Source organism: Photinus pyralis, unplaced genomic scaffold (assembly GCF_008802855.1).
Source record: "Photinus pyralis isolate 1611_PpyrPB1 unplaced genomic scaffold, Ppyr1.3 Ppyr1.4_LG10, whole genome shotgun sequence".
Lineage (NCBI taxonomy): Eukaryota > Metazoa > Arthropoda > Insecta > Coleoptera > Lampyridae > Photinus > Photinus pyralis.
The window spans coordinates 10,818,054-10,834,505 of NW_022170250.1; the positions used below are offsets into that span (position 1 = coordinate 10,818,054).

Here is a 16,452-nt window from a genome sequence, read left to right on the forward strand (position 1 = left end):
TATCTCTTCCCTTTTCTCTACATCCTTTATCTATTTTCTTCTTCAACTGTATCTCTTATTCTTTTTCTCTCTTTTCACTGTTCAATTTCTTTCTTCGTTGGGGAGGGGGGGGGGGGGGAATACCGGTATAACCCTAGACAGAGTAGAGATATGACTATGAAGTGTCAAAAAGCGTTATTGATGTTACTTTTGGGCAAATTTACCAGAATTAACGAACACTCGGTGGATGTTGATGAAGAATTGTATTTCATGAACAGCAATGAAGAGAGTGCAATGAAAAAAAATGGCAAACATTCGGAAAGAGAGAGTAATTGAAGTACCTATGTGCGAGCATCAGTTCAATGAAACTTGCAGGAATCGATCAAATATGTATCACTTCAGATATATTTTATTTGAGTAACCCCCCAAATTTGCGAAACATCACGCGTTTTTCATCCCTTATATTAACCAGAGCGCTAGTACTTTGTATAGATGTCTCATACTGTAATCATCACCTTGAATAATTAATGGGAATCCTTATAAAAAATGAAAAAAAAAGCTTATTATAAAAGAAAGTGGTATCATTACGCATAATTTCATCGTAAAATCAACCCCAAATGTCTTCGTTCACGCATTTATATAATATAAAGCGACACTTAGAAAAAATAATTTTAAAGAAGCCATAAAAACGTCTTCGCCGATGTAATCATATCGGAGGATCTCATCTAGAAAATTTTTTCGGAAAAATACAAGGGGGATCCGATGCATATTTTATAAAAGCATTTAAGGTAATAATTGGAGATTAGCAAGGATTTTTCGCCTGCACCTGATCACTTTTTATAATTTACATTTTCCTCGCGAGTGGGGGACGAGCATCTCGAACGATGTTAACATAAATATCCCCCCCTCAGCCCTTGTACTTTTTTTGATTAATAAAATCATGCGTGTATAAAACACATTAAAAATCATCGCATGCTTAGATACATTCAGTTTTAACCCTTTGTAATAGTTGTAACCCTTATTTCTAATATCCGCGCAGGAATATTTTATAAAATTTGTGTATCCGCTTATTTATAAAACGGGAACGACGCTAATATTTTATTTTAAGACAATGGGTTTCTTTAATTTATAACAAAAATAAAATATGTCTTGCCTGGAGAGTTTATTTTTTCTTGTTTGTTTGCGAAAGAAATTTATGGTTAATAATTTAGAGGGAGGGAGGGCGGCCCCGAATTTTCTCCCGACTTTTTTTTTCTGGCGAGCCGTCGAAAATTTCACCGCTTATTAAACGGTGAGAAATCGCCACCTGCGTCTCACCTACCTATAGAAAGAATGAGATTAAAAATTCTTGAAGTAGAAATGATCTTTATTCTTCTTATAAATTTGACTGTCAAATGCTAGATTATACTAACATACATTTTATTCATTCAAGAGGGTAGTTCTACTTAAACCACCCCATCGGTACAGCGCGAACAATAATTTTTAATTTATCTCCCTAACGTTTTCGCTCGCACACGTAGACGCATTCGAAAGGGACGAACGTATGCGTCGTTAATTAATGGAAAGGAGACGGATAGAGGCTCGTTACCGATTACCGATTTTTTAATTCACCCCTTTCGATTATGACTCATCATATGTAGGTCAATCCCTCCGTCATCATCATCATCATTCTGGAAAAATCGACCGTCATTATTATAATTAAAGAATAAAGAAGTTCACAGGTAATTTGCTGAATATAATAAAATTTATCTTTTAAATCTTTCAGCTTATTTGTTCTGTGTATTATTACCAACTCCTCCCTTGAAATATCCGACAAATGAGATACATTTTTTATTTCTAATTTTTTCCACTCACGCGATTTCGCGTCACGCCCATTTCCTTTTGTGCATATAGAAAAAAAATCCCACTACAGGGGGAGACGCAGGAGAAAAAAAAAACGGCAACACCCTCTTTAACCACCGTGTGGCGAAATGTATCATTATTTTCCATGTGTCAATATTCAAATCTCGCGCTACTTCAACGGTATTGGACACGCTATGAAGTCTCTCATGCATTTTCTGATGGATCTCAGACGAATATCTCTAAATTGAAACTAATAGCACTTGCAGAGTGGAGGGTTCTTAGTTATGAGACAAAATGTCAAATGAAAGGGCCAAGAATGGATACATCTTTGACACGAGATTTTAAATTTGAGAGTTGAAGCAGGGACTGAAAACTGAAAGTTTCTAAGGACATGAATGAAACTCTGGCATCTGAAATTTTGGCCCCAATTGAAACAGACGACTTCATACATTCAATTTCCTAAGCATTCCAATTTGACAATTGAAGCGGAGAATTTGAACACTGAAACCTCGTAAGAGGGTCCGAGATCAATTAAACTTCTCAAGCACTTTTTTTGGAATCTGAATCTTGAAATTGCAATCTTTGGCTCGGATCCTTACAAAGTTTCAGTTATCAAATCTCTGCTCCTATTCTCAAATTTGAATCTTTGGAAATTGAATGTTTGAAGTTGTTTGGGAATTTTCGGGTTTCATTTGGGGTCAAAATTTTAAGTTCCAGATGCAATGAGTTTTATTTTATTCATGTCGAATCCTTAGACACTTTCCGTGGGTGTTAGACTATCCCCCAAACTGTAAGCTTTCAGTACTTTGTGATAATTTTTCTAGAGGGCCATCGAGATTTTATGATTTTTTGAGGACTTTACAATTTAGGGGAGGATTTCACACGAGTGTGCTCTCAGTACCTTTCCGATCACTTTTCAAGAGTATCAAGGAGTTTTTATGATCCTTTTTGGGGCCCTGTGTAAGAATTGAGGAAGAAAGTTGAATTTTGACCCTTCGTAAGGGTTCGAGGTGAAATACATTTCTAATTTCCTATTTTTTTTTCAGAATTCCAAATTTGTTCTGGACAAACTTCAACAAAAACTAGTCAGAGTGAAACGCTCAATTGCAGAGGAATTCCACGGATTCCTGTGCAAGAATTGAGAGAGAAAGTTGAACTTTGACCCTTCGTAAAGGTTTGAATTAAAAATGCATTTCTAATTTCCTGTTTTTTTTTTCAGATTTCCGAATTTGTTCTGGACAAACTTCAACAAAAAGAACTAGTCAAGAGTGAAACACCCAATTGCAGAGGAATTCTACGGATTCCTGTGCAAGAATTGAGGGAGAAAGTTGAATTTTGACCCTTCGTAAGGGTTCGAATTGAAATACATTTCTAATTTCCTGTTTTTTTCAGATTTCCGAATTTGTTCTGGACAAACTTCAACAAAAAGAACTAGTCAGAGTGAAACACTCAATTGCAGAGGAATTCTACGGATTCCTGTGCAAGAATTCAGGAATAAAGTTGAATTTTGACCCTTCGTTAGGGTTAGAAGTGAAATACATTTCTAATTTCCTGTTTTTTTTTCAGATTTCCGAATTTGTTCTTTCCAAAATTTTTGTTCTGGACAAACTTCAACAAAAAAACTAGTCAGAGTGAAACACTAAGTCAGAGGAATTCCACGGATTCCTCTGCAAGAATTGAGGGGAAAGTTAAATTTTGACCCTTCGTAAGGGTTCGAATGAAATACATTTCTATTTCCTGTTTTTTTCAGATTTCCGAATTTGTTCTGGACAAACTTCAACAAAAAGAACTAGTCAGAGTGAAACACTCAAGGCAAAGGAATTCCACGGATTCCTGTGCAAGAATTGAGGAAGTAAAGTTGAATTTTGACCCTTCGTTAGGGTTAGAAGTGAAATACATTTCTAATTTCCTGTTTTTTTTTCAGATTTCCGAATTTGTTCTGGACAAACTTCAACAAAAAGAACTAGTCAGAGTGAAACGCTCAATTGCAAAGAAATTCCTCGGATTCCTGTGCAAGAATTGATGAAGAAAGTTGAATTTTGACCCTTCGTAAGGGTTCGAAGTGAAATACATTTCTAATTTCCTGTTTTTTTTCAGATTTCCGAATTTGTTCTGGACAAACTTCAACAAAAAGAACTAGTCAGAGTGAAACACCCAATTGCAGAGGAATTCCGCGGATTCCTGTGCAAGAATTGAGGAAGAAAGTTGAATTTTGACCCTTCGTAAGGGTTCGAAGTGAAATACATTTCTAATTTCCTGTTTTTTTCAGAATTCCGAATTTGTTCTGGACAAACTTCAACAAAAAAAACTAGTCAGAGTGAAACACTCAAGTGCAGAGGAATTCCACGGATTCCTGTGCAAGAATTAAGGAAGAAAGTTGAATTTTGACCCTTCGTAAGGGTTCGGAGTGAAATACATTTCTATTTCCTGTTTTTTTTCAGAATTCCGAAATTGTTTGGACAACTTCAACAAAAAAACCTAGTCAGAGTGAAACACTCAAGTCAGAGAATTCCACGGATTCCTGTGCAAGAATTGAGGAGGAAAGTGAACATTTTGACCTTTCGTAAGGGTTTTTAAGCAAATGAATACATTTCTAATTTCCTGTTTTTTTCAGAATTCCGAATTTGTTCTGGACAAACTTCAACAAAAAAAACTAGTCAGACAAGCAGAGGAATTCCGCGGATTCCTGTGCAAGAATTGAGGAGAAAGTTGAATTTTGACCCTTCGTAAGGGTTCGAAGTGAAATACATTTCTAATTTCCTGTTTTTTTTCAGAATTCCGAATTTGTTCTGGACAAACTTCAACAAAAAGAACTATAGTCAGAGTGAAACACCCACTTGCAGAGGAATTCCGCGGATTCCTGTGCAAGAATTGAGGAAGAAAGTTGAATTTTGACCCTTCGTAAGGGTTCGAATTGAAATACATTTCTAATTTCCTGTTTTTTTTTTCAGATTTCCGAATTTGTTCTGGACAAATTCCAACAAAAAACTAGTCAGAGTGAAACACTCAATTGCAGAGGAATTGCACTCATTCCTGTGCAAGAATTGAGGAAGAAAGTTGAATTTGGACCCTTCGTAAGGGTTCGAAGTGAAATACATTTCTAATTTCCTGTTTTTTTTCAGATTTCCGAATTTGTTCTGGACAAACTTCAACAAAAAGAACTATAGTCAGAGTGAAACACCCAATTGCAGAGGAATTCCACGGATTCCTTTGCAAGAATTCAGGAAGAAAGTTAAATTTTGACCCTTCGTAAGGGTTCGAAGTGAAATACATTTCTAATTTCCTGTTTTTTTTCAGATTTCCGAATTTGTTCTGGACAAACTTCACCAAAAAGAACTAGTCAGAGTGAAACACTCAATCGCAGAGGAATTCCACGGATTCCTGTGCAAGAATTGAGGAGAAAGTTGAATTTTGACCCTTCGTAAAGGTTCGAATTGAAATGCATTTCTAATTTCCGTTTTTTTTCAGATTTCCGAATTTGTTCTGGACAAATTTCAACAAAAAAACCTAGTCAGAGTTAAACACTCAATTGCAGAGGAATTCCACGGATTCCTGTGCAAGAATTCAGGAAGAAAGTTGAATTTTGACCCTTCTTAAGGGTTCGAATTGAAATACATTTCTAATTTCCTGTTTTTTTTTCAGAATTTCAAATTTGTTCTGGACAAACTTCAACCAAACAAGCCAGTCAGAGTGAAACACTCAATTGCAGAGGAATTCCACGGATTTCTGTGCAAGAATTGAGGAAGTAAGTTGAATTTTGACCTAGATTTGGACCCTTTCTAAGGGTTCGAGGTGAAATACTTTTCTCATTTCATGTTTTTTTAGAATTCCGAATTTGTTCTGGACAAACTTCAACAAGAAAAGTGAAACATTCAAGTACGGAGGAATTCCACGGATTCTTGCGCAAGTAAGTTGAATTTTGACCCTTTCTAAGGGTTCGAGGTGAAATACATTTCTGATTCCAAGAATTGGTTTTCTTTAATTAATTGACTATTGCGATTATACTGACACAAAACCAGCATAATTATGCTAAATTAAATGCAATAAGAGGGTTTGAATTTTGCGATGAGTTCACAAAATTGTGAGCGTTACAATGACACAATTCCAAGACGAAACGGCTCAATTACTTCGACAGTTTAAAATTGTCTTAATTTTTAGTTTGTAGCGATTAATTTTTCTTGAATTAACAAATTTAAACCGGCGCGGCGTACAGAACCACAACACAATTTTTGCTTTCGTGCCTAATTAGAAGCAATTAGGCTTGGTATTTTCATTATTAATTAATTATATAATTCCTACCCAAAACGATACAGTTACAACAAGTAATTACAAGTTAAAAATTAAGCACATAATAGCGATAACCCAAAATCAACAACAAATTAATTGTAACAAAATGCAAACTTAACAAAATTGCGAATTGGTAGGTGTGACTTAAGAAAATCAAACGAAAATGTAATTGAAATTATTTTGGATGGTGCATCGTGATTGAAACGAGTTTTCCAGCCACGCTTGCGGCGAATTTGTACTTTTTTTTTGGGAAATTTTGACTAATAATTAGCACAACACACCAAACAAAAAAGACTTGCCAATAAATAACAAATGAAAAATGTGTGCTGGAAACTATACTTTTCGCTTAAAAATTGCAACATATACACCACCCAATTTTCACTTTCTCGCGCCTTCGAAGCGGCGGCGCCGAGAAAGGAAGATAACCCAACACCAAAAACTTAAAAGTACCCAAAAAATAATAAAAAATTGTGTTTTACATACATGGCTTACTTTGGAGGTGTGCGTTCTTAGGCTCGACTCGGTCGCGAAACCCTTGCCGCATATGTTACAGTGAAATGGACGATTTTTCGATCTTTCTACTTGAGCGTCGTGATTTCTAAGGTGCTGCTGTAAATTTGATAGCTGTATGAACGCGCGCCCGCACTCGGGCAGATGGCATTTGTAAGGACGTTCACCTGAAACAAAAAAAAGGAAGATTGATTACAGTCTCACAAGGCACGCTGCCCGATGCGATCAAAGGTGCGGAGATCTCGACCCTTTTTACTGTCGTAGAGGAACTTACCGCACGTTTTGGGTTTATTTGAAATTTGTCCCTCTATCTTCGAACGATTGACTAAATCAGAAAACTACTTCAGTATACGATCTCGAATGCCGTAGGCTAAGGCGTGAAACGCGGAAAGAACTGACAGAAAAAGGTCGAATTCGTACCGCGATTTAACTACTTGCTTATAGATAGTTTTAGTTTAACCTACAAACACAGTTCAGTGAAGCCAAGAAGGGGGTACTGTAATGGAGCTCCCTTTTGGAATGTTTGAATCGTGTAAGTCCGAAACCATAGATTTTTCCATACCGAACGTCCAGACAGATGGACGGAATTCACGTTTAAAAAATTCAATAAATCACACGTAGTGATAATTTGAAGCATTTATATTCACTAATCGCATAATCTGCAAGAATTGTCGTTTAGAAACAAGTGCGTTTCATTCCACAATTTGTACAGTGGAAATAGGCTCACCAGAGACTCTTTCATTTCTATCAACATGTATCTTAAAACCTAACCTAAGATTTTCAGTGAAATGTCGCTTTCGCTTTCGTGTTTTTTTGGTATTTTTTGATAATTTCAAAAATCATACACGGGCCAAATTAACTCGCAATTCATTGCTTTGCAAGTTTGTCTCAGTACACAATCCTATCCCCCCAATGTTTTATTTCGACAACTTTATTCATCAGAATGTTTTGTGCTAATGTGCTAACATTATGCTATGCATACAAATTTGTCTGCTAAAAGAATTTCTAAAAAAGTTAAACTTATAGATCAAAATTCAGTTTGACTCTCCGCCATTGGGCGTTAATGTTTCACACATTTGAGTCGCTATGGGACGAATATATGACTACATGTGGGACAATGCAACAGAAGACTTATCTCATCCTTCTGTGTGTTGGGGGTACACCATTCTCCCCAGACCCTCGGATGCGTCGCTCTACCCCATTACAATAGTGAATATGGTTATTATTATTTGTAGTATCCCTATCTGAGATAAATGAACATGAACATGTTGGGGGAATGTAGCACCGGGGGGTATGGAATACCCCCAGTTGTGCGGGATAATTGATGACCCTATCCCAAAAAGCAACTGTCTTGTAGTTTTCGGGAAAAAAAAGAATTAACTCCTTCTGTGTGCTGGGAAGTGTTCTATACCCCCCCCCCCCAACCCTCCGGTGCGACGCTCACCCCCCCCCCCCCCACCTAATTACCACAATGAATATGGTTATTATTATTTTGTAGGAAGTATCATGAAATTGTCCTTTTCTGAGATAAATTGCAGACACAAAAATTCGAAGAACTGAACATTTTGGGGGGGAATGTAGCACCGGGGGGTCTGGGGGGTATGGAATACCCCCCAGCTGCACGGGAGAATTGATGACCATATCCCAAAAGCAACTGTCATTGTAGTTTTCGGAAAAAAAAGAATTAACTCCTTCCGTGTGCTGGGAAGTATTCCATACCCCCCCGACCCCCCAGTGCGACGCTCTCCCTCCACATAATTACCACAATGACCATGGTTATTATTATTTTGTAGGAAGTATCATGAAATTGTCCTTTTCTGAGATAAATTGCATACACAAAAGTTCTAAGGGCTGAACATTTTGGGAGGAACGTAGCACCGGGGGGTCTGGGGGGTATTCCAATACCCCCCAGCTGTACGGGAGAATTGATGACCCTATCCCACAAGCAACTGTCATTGTAGTTTTCGAGAAAAGGTATTTGATTCCTTCTGTTGTTCTTTGCTGGGCGTCATCGAATTTTACTTTTTTTCCTCGGTAACATTTTTTTTAAACAAAACGTTAAGAAAGCCCAGAAGTCGGATTCTGCAAAATGAAAATTCGATTTTCAACAGAAAATTGGTTTATACAAATACATTCTTGTGGGTAATAGAGGTAGAGTAATTGATGGCTATACCTACCTTTGTTTTCGGTGGTCACCAGGGGCGGACTGGCCCGGGGGGGCGGGTGGCGATTGCCACCTGGCCTGTACGTCATAATGGCCCGTTGGAAATTTATAAGTATGTGCTGTATTTAGTTTATTGCACTATTAATAAGTTATTAACACGTTTCTCTAATTGGGGTTGATGTTAGGTTGTTAAAAAATTAAAAAATTCTGTTTTAATTGAAGTGTTTTACTATGAATTTATCATTTTTTGTCGTAGCATGAAAGTGATGAAATACCATGATAGGCGACGCGCCTCGTTTGGTTTGTATATTTTGTTACTTTTAATTATCAGCTGCAATTTTAAAAAAACCTGTATTGCAATTGATTTCCGAAAAAGGAGTACTTTAAAATGAAGCAAAAAATGTTTTTGTGGTGCACCGCAGAGCTACCCCCCGCCACCTACATTACTACACTAATACTTTAATGGCCCGTAACCTATGCAATTCCACCTGGCCCGCCCCTGACTAGAAACCAATTTCGAAAGAAAATTCAAAGGGCTGTAACTTTTGAACTAGTGGCCCAATCTTGAAACTGTTTGAAATTATCGATTCTACAGGTCACATTCTATAAGAAAATTTTTTTCCGGGTCGAGCTGAGACAATTTTTTTTTTCCGGGGCTCAAAAAAAGGCAGTGTATAACCTTCCTTTTTTACCAAAAATTGACTGCACCAAAATTTCTCGGGAAAACACTTTTTTTTATTAATTTTGGTGCGTAGAATCTAAAACAATTCGTACTTTTTCGATCGGACTTCTCAATCAAAAGTTATGGACTAGAAACCAATTTCGAAAGAAAATTCAAAGGGCTGTAACTTTTGAACTAGTAGCCCAATCTTGGAACTGTTTGAAATTATGGATTCTACAGGCCACATTCTATAAGAAAATTTTTTTCCGGGTCGATCTGAGACAATTTTTTTTTCGGGCCTCAAAAAAAGGCAGTGTATAACCTTCCTTTTTTACCAAAAATCGACTACACCAAAATTTCTCGGGAAAACACTTTTTCTTATTAATTTTGGTGCGTAGAATCCTAAAACAATTCGTACTTTTTCGATCGACTTCTCAATCAAAAGTTATAGACTAGAAACCAATTTCGAAAGAAAATTCAAAGGGCTGTAACTTTTGAACTAGTAGCCCAATCTTGGAACTGTTTGAAATTATGGATTCTACAGGCCACATTCTATAAGAAAATTTTTTTCCGGGTCGATCTGAGACAATTTTTTTTTCGGGGCTCAAAAAAAAGCATTGTATAACCTTCCTTTTTTACCAAAAATCGACTGCACCAAAATTTCTCGGGAAAACACTTTTTCTTATTAATTTTGGTGCGTAGAATCCAAAACAAATCGCACTTTTTCGATCGGACGTCTCAATCAAAAGTTTTAATTTTATTATCAGCTGCAATTAAAAAAAAACTGTATTGTAATTGATTTCCGAAAAAGGAGTACTAAAATGAAGCAAAAAAATGTTTTTGTGGTGCACCGCAAGAGCTACCCCCCCCCCCCCCCCCACCCCACCTTCATTACTACACTAATACTTTAATGGCCCGTAACCTATGCAATTCCACCTGGCCCGTAAGTACCCAGTCCGCCCCTGGTGGTCACACAGGTCTACAGGCCAAAATGTATCAGAAATGGTCTCTGATCGATCTGAAAGCGCTTTTGATGATCGTCTCCACTCTCCAACTCCAGTTTTGAAAACACTTCAAAGCCCTTCTAGAGATTAGCACCTCTAAATTGATTTGAAGAGTCTTAAACGTCCATTGCGAATCCTTCGGAGTCATTTAAGGGACTAGTCTCCAAGAGTTCGCTGAAACTCCTTTTGATTGTCGGTTTTTGTTGAAATTAACTTATTTTATGCTATTTTTTTGTAATTTTAAATTTCATAGGCAATTAATTACGTTACAACTTTGTCGCAGTTGAAAGTCAGAAAACCTAATGTTCTTTTTCCACCTTCCTCAACTTTTTCCATCAGTTGGCAACACTGTGAAGTTGGGCAACTTTTATATTTCGAAAATCTTTTTTCCTTGTGTGCTAACTGTGTGCTACCGCAGATATACCATAGATTTACGTATATCTGTGGTGCTACATTGTTGTATTATAGGTACGAATTTTTCTGATAAAGGAATTTTTGACTAAGTTAAGTTTTACAATCAAATTATTTTGTGCTATCTGTTTGCTAATTTTAAAAGTGATGCAAGTGCCAATGCGATTCGTCACGGTGCACAGTTAGAAATGTTTTTTATCCGTTTGTCACAACTTTATTCGTCAGTTGGCAACACCCTGGAATTTTGGCTATTTTTATATTTTAAAAAAAATTTTGTGCTAATTCAGTGCTACAAAATGCAATAAAATTATTTTATGCTATTTAAATCAGCTTAAAATGTGTCGTCCAAAACTAGGTCATTTTGTATCTGAAATCAGAATTTTTGATGACGGTTGAAAAACATTGTGCAGAGTGTACGTCATTCAAATGATCCCACATGTCTATTTAATAATATGAATGATGCCACAAAAAAAATTAATTTCCACATTCGATATGCAGTAGGCGCTGGTCTATTTAATTTACTTTCTTCGTAGTTACTCTTTTTTTTTCAATGCAGCCCTTGCAAGCAGATGCTCCGGCATAATTTAAGGGTTACGCTTGACCATATGTACACAAAACGCGAGGCGCGCGAGAGAAAAAAATCCAAACGCATCGCAATCAAAGACGTCCGACTTTCCCTTCGCACGATCCCCAACCCCCTCGCTCTCATCAATATTCCGTCCGATAAAAGTAATAACTCTTTTATTAAAAATATGTCGCCGAATTTCTTCAATCAAAAACTTTCATTATTTTTATTAAATTGATCGTGAAATTTTTTTCCGCTTAAAAAAGGGCGATTTAAAAGGGTTAAATTGGGAAAAAATTAAAAGCCGTTAAACGTCTTTCTTTTTTTTTATACGGATCGCGATGAGTAAAGAGGAGCATATGTTTGATAGGGTCCTTTTTTTTACTGTGAATGCGTACGATTGTTTTTCCTTTTTGTTTATTCAACCCTTTTTCTTTAAGGACGTTGAAATTTATATATTGTTGGTTTTAAACACATTGCATTATTATTGTCGTAATTTGCATACAACACACGCTTCGATCGGCTCGAAAATTTATCTATTTCCTCTAGCTTGTTTATGTCCTCATTTAAAAAACGGACCGAAATATAAAAAAAAATCCACGCGTTTAAATCTGACGGGGTTAAAAAAACCATGTGTTACATTTAATAATGATAGGTATGTTGCGAGAGGAATGATTTTTTTAAGTGGCGGTTTTAAAGGAATAATGAAGGAAGTAGTCTCTTTGGACGACGGCGAACTGTGCAGCAGGTGCGTATCGTTTCAATTTTGAAACAATGTCGGGGTTAAATACGCTTTGTAGTGGGTGTCGTACGTTACAAGGAAGGGCAAGGTGCATTCGCTTTCATGTAAAAATAAAAACAAAAACTAATTATTCCACTACATATACCACATGTTCGTTCCATTTATTACTATTCAAAAGGGATTTTTTTTTTAATTGTACCATTAATCGTCCCTTATAAAGCGCTAATTATACGTTGACGGTCGAAAAAATCGTACGCAATTGATCGAAATAGCGATAGCTCAGTTTTCGGCTCACGTGCCAAAAATGTTTGTCCGTGCGATGTTTGGGTGCACCTTGCGCAAAGTTTTGTTTATCAAAACACGGACAGGTAAAAACGACCCATCGTGGAATTGTCCTTCTGGACCAGCATCAACTTCTCGCACTGCACTTTGTAGAATACCTTTGAAGTCGATTGTTAAATGGTTTCAAACGCTTTTATAGACTCTTGGAGTTTAGTCCCTTAGGTTACCTTTAAGATTCTTCAAATCCATCTAGAGGTGGGTCCGTTAACTTGGCCCCCCCACTGAGAGATTTCATAGTCGTATTATTTTGAAATGAATGCGCTCATATGCGCCACCGATAATAACTCTTGCGCCATTATCGTTTTTTAGAAATCCGAAAAAACATTTGGGGGGGCCAAGTGAACGTAGCCCCCCCCCCCCAGTACGTATTTTGTCCCTTGTAACTAGGTCACCTGATACATTTGGTTATGCGCTCAATTGCGCCACTTGAATTAAAGCTAGCGCCATTACGGTTAAGCCGTGAAAAATTTTCAAAAAGTGGGGGGCCAACTTAACGTTCTTAAAAATTACTTTTTTTAACATCTTTTCATACGAAATTGTACTCTCAGGTATGCGCTGAAATGCGCCGTAAAAAGATATCTTTGCGCCATTATTGTTTTTTGGTTATCCTTAAATATATTTGGGGGGGGGGAGGGGGGGCAAGTGAACGGAAAGTAAAATTCGAAAACGCCCAACAAAGAACAACTTGATAACACATTTCCTACATAACCATCAGTACCCTCATAATGGTTAAATAGAAATTGCAATGAAACTGCCGTATTCCATACCCCCCAGACCCCCCGGTGACACAATCGTCACAACTACTTCTTTGGAAAAGAGAGATATGATCATTTCTCCACCAAAAAAATCATGATAGTCCTCGAGGCTGAACGTTTTGTTAAAGAAAATGTTACCGGGAGGTCTGGGAGGGTATGGAATACCCCCCAGCAGAAAGAAAAGTAAAATTCGAAAACGCCCAACAAAGAACAACTTCCTACATAACCATCAGTACCCTCATGATGGTTAAGTAGAAATGGCAATGGAACTGTCGTATACTGGGGGGGTATTCCATACCCCCCAGACCCCCATGTGACACATTCGTCACAACAACTTCTTTGGAAATGAGAGATATGATAATTTCTTCACAAAAAAATCATGATAGTCCTCGAGGCTGAACGTTTTGTTAAAGAAAATGTTACCGGGAGGTCTGGGAGGGAATGGAATACCCCCCAGCAGAAAGAAAAGTAAAATTCGAAAACGCCCAACAAAGAACAACTTGATAACACATTTCCTACATAACCATCAGTACCCTCATAATGGTTAAATAGAAATTGCAATGAAACTGTCGTATACTGGGGGGTATTCCATACCCCCCAGACCCCCCGGTGACACAATCGTCACAACTACTTCTTTGGAAAAGAGAGATATGATCATTTCTCCACCAAAAAATCATGATAGTCCTCGAGGCTGAACGTTTTGTTAAAGAAAATGTTACCGGGAGTCTGGGAGGGTATGGAATACCCCCCAGCAGAAAGAAAAGTAAAATTCGAAAACGCCCAACAAAGAACAACTTTATAACACATTTCCTACATAACCATCAGTACACTCATGATGGTTAAGTAGAAATGGCAATGGAACTATCGTATACTGGGGGGTATTCCATACCCCCCAGACCCCCCGGTGACACAATCGTCACAACTACTTCTTTGGAAATGAGAGATATGATAATTTCTTCACAAAAAAATCATGATAGTCCTCTAGGCTGAACGTTTTGTTAAAGAAAATGTTACCGGGAGATCGGGGGGGGGGGGGGGGGGGGGTATGGAATACCCCCCAGCAGAGGGAAAAGGAAAATTCGATAACGCCCGGCAAAGAACAACTTGATAACACACTTCCCACATGACCAACAGTACCCTCATGATGGTTAAATAGAAATGGTAATGAAACTGTCGGATACTGGGGGGTATTCCATACCCCCCAGACCCCCCGGTGACACAATCGTCACAACTACTTCTTTGGAAATGAGAGATATAATTTCTTCACAAAAAAATCATGATTGTCCTCGAGGCTGAACGTTTTATTAAAGAAAATGTTACCGGGAGGTCTGGGAGGGTATGGTATACCCCCCCAGCAGAAAGAAAAGTAAAATTCGAAAACGCCCAACAAAGAACAACTTGATAACACATTTCCTACATAACCATCAGTACCCTCATAATGATTAAATAGAAATTGCAATGAAACTGCCGTATACTGGGGGGTATTCCATACCCCCCAGACCCCCCGGTGACACAATCGTCACAACTACTTCTTTGGAAAAGAGAGATATGATCATTTCTCCACCAAAAAATCATGATAGTCCTCGAGGCTGAACGTTTTGTTAAAGAAAATGTTACCGGGAGTCTGGGAGGGTATGGAATACCCCCCAGCAGAAAGAAAAGTAAAATTCGAAAACGCCCAACAAAGAACAACTTTATAACACATTTCCTACATAACCATCAGTACACTCATGATGGTTAAGTAGAAATGGCAATGGAACTATCGTATACTGGGGGGTATTCCATACCCCCCAGACCCCCCGGTGACACAATCGTCACAACTACTTCTTTGGAAATGAGAGATATGATAATTTCTTCACAAAAAAATCATGATAGTCCTCTAGGCTGAACGTTTTGTTAAAGAAAATGTTACCGGGAGATCGGGGGGGGGGGGGGGTATGGAATACCCCCCAGCAGAGGGAAAAGGAAAATTCGATAACGCCCGGCAAAGAACAACTTGATAACACACTTCCCACATGACCAACAGTACCCTCATGATGGTTAAATAGAAATGGTAATGAAACTGTCGGATACTGGGGGGTATTCCATACCCCCCAGACCCCCCGGTGACACAATCGTCACAACTACTTCTTTGGAAATGAGAGATATAATTTCTTCACAAAAAAATCATGATTGTCCTCGAGGCTGAACGTTTTATTAAAGAAAATGTTACCGGGAGGTCTGGGAGGGTATGGTATACCCCCCCCAGCAGAAAGAAAAGTAAAATTCGAAAACGCCCAACAAAGAACAACTTGATAACACATTTCCTACATAACCATCAGTACCCTCATGATGGTTAAGTAGAAATGGCAATGGAACTATCGTATACTGGGGGGTATTCCATACCCCCCAGACCCCCCGGTGACACAATCGTCACAACTACTTCTTTGGAAAAGAGAGATATGATCATTTCTCCACCAAAAAATCATGATAGTCCTCGAGGCTGAACGTTTTGTTAAAGAAAATGTTACCGGGAGTCTGGGAGGGTATGGAATACCCCCCAGCAGAAAGAAAAGTAAAATTCGAAAACGCCCAACAAAGAACAACTTGATAACACATTTCCTACATAACCATCAGTACCCTCATAATGGTTAAATAGAAATTGCAATGAAACTGCCGTATTCCATACCCCCCAGACCCCCCGGTGACACAATCGTCACAACTACTTCTTTGGAAAAGAGAGATATGATCATTTCTCCACCAAAAAAATCATGATAGTCCTCGAGGCTGAACGTTTTGTTAAAGAAAATGTTACCGGGAGGTCTGGGAGGGTATGGAATACCCCCCAGCAGAAAGAAAAGTAAAATTCGAAAACGCCCAACAAAGAACAACTTCCTACATAACCATCAGTACCCTCATGATGGTTAAGTAGAAATGGCAATGGAACTGTCGTATACTGGGGGGGTATTCCATACCCCCCAGACCCCCATGTGACACATTCGTCACAACAACTTCTTTGGAAATGAGAGATATGATAATTTCTTCACAAAAAAATCATGATAGTCCTCGAGGCTGAACGTTTTGTTAAAGAAAATGTTACCGGGAGGTCTGGGAGGGAATGGAATACCCCCCAGCAGAAAGAAAAGTAAAATTCGAAAACGCCCAACAAAGAACAACTTGATAACACATTTCCTACATAACCATCAGTACC

General features: G+C 38.1%; 1 protein-coding gene across 1 annotated transcript in view; it reads right to left on the minus strand.

The window, feature by feature from the left end:
* Positions 1 to 16,452, minus strand: part of LOC116161725 (myoneurin) — a gene marked incomplete in the record, with an annotated part of 113,269 nt that overhangs the window by 18,264 nt on the left and 78,553 nt on the right.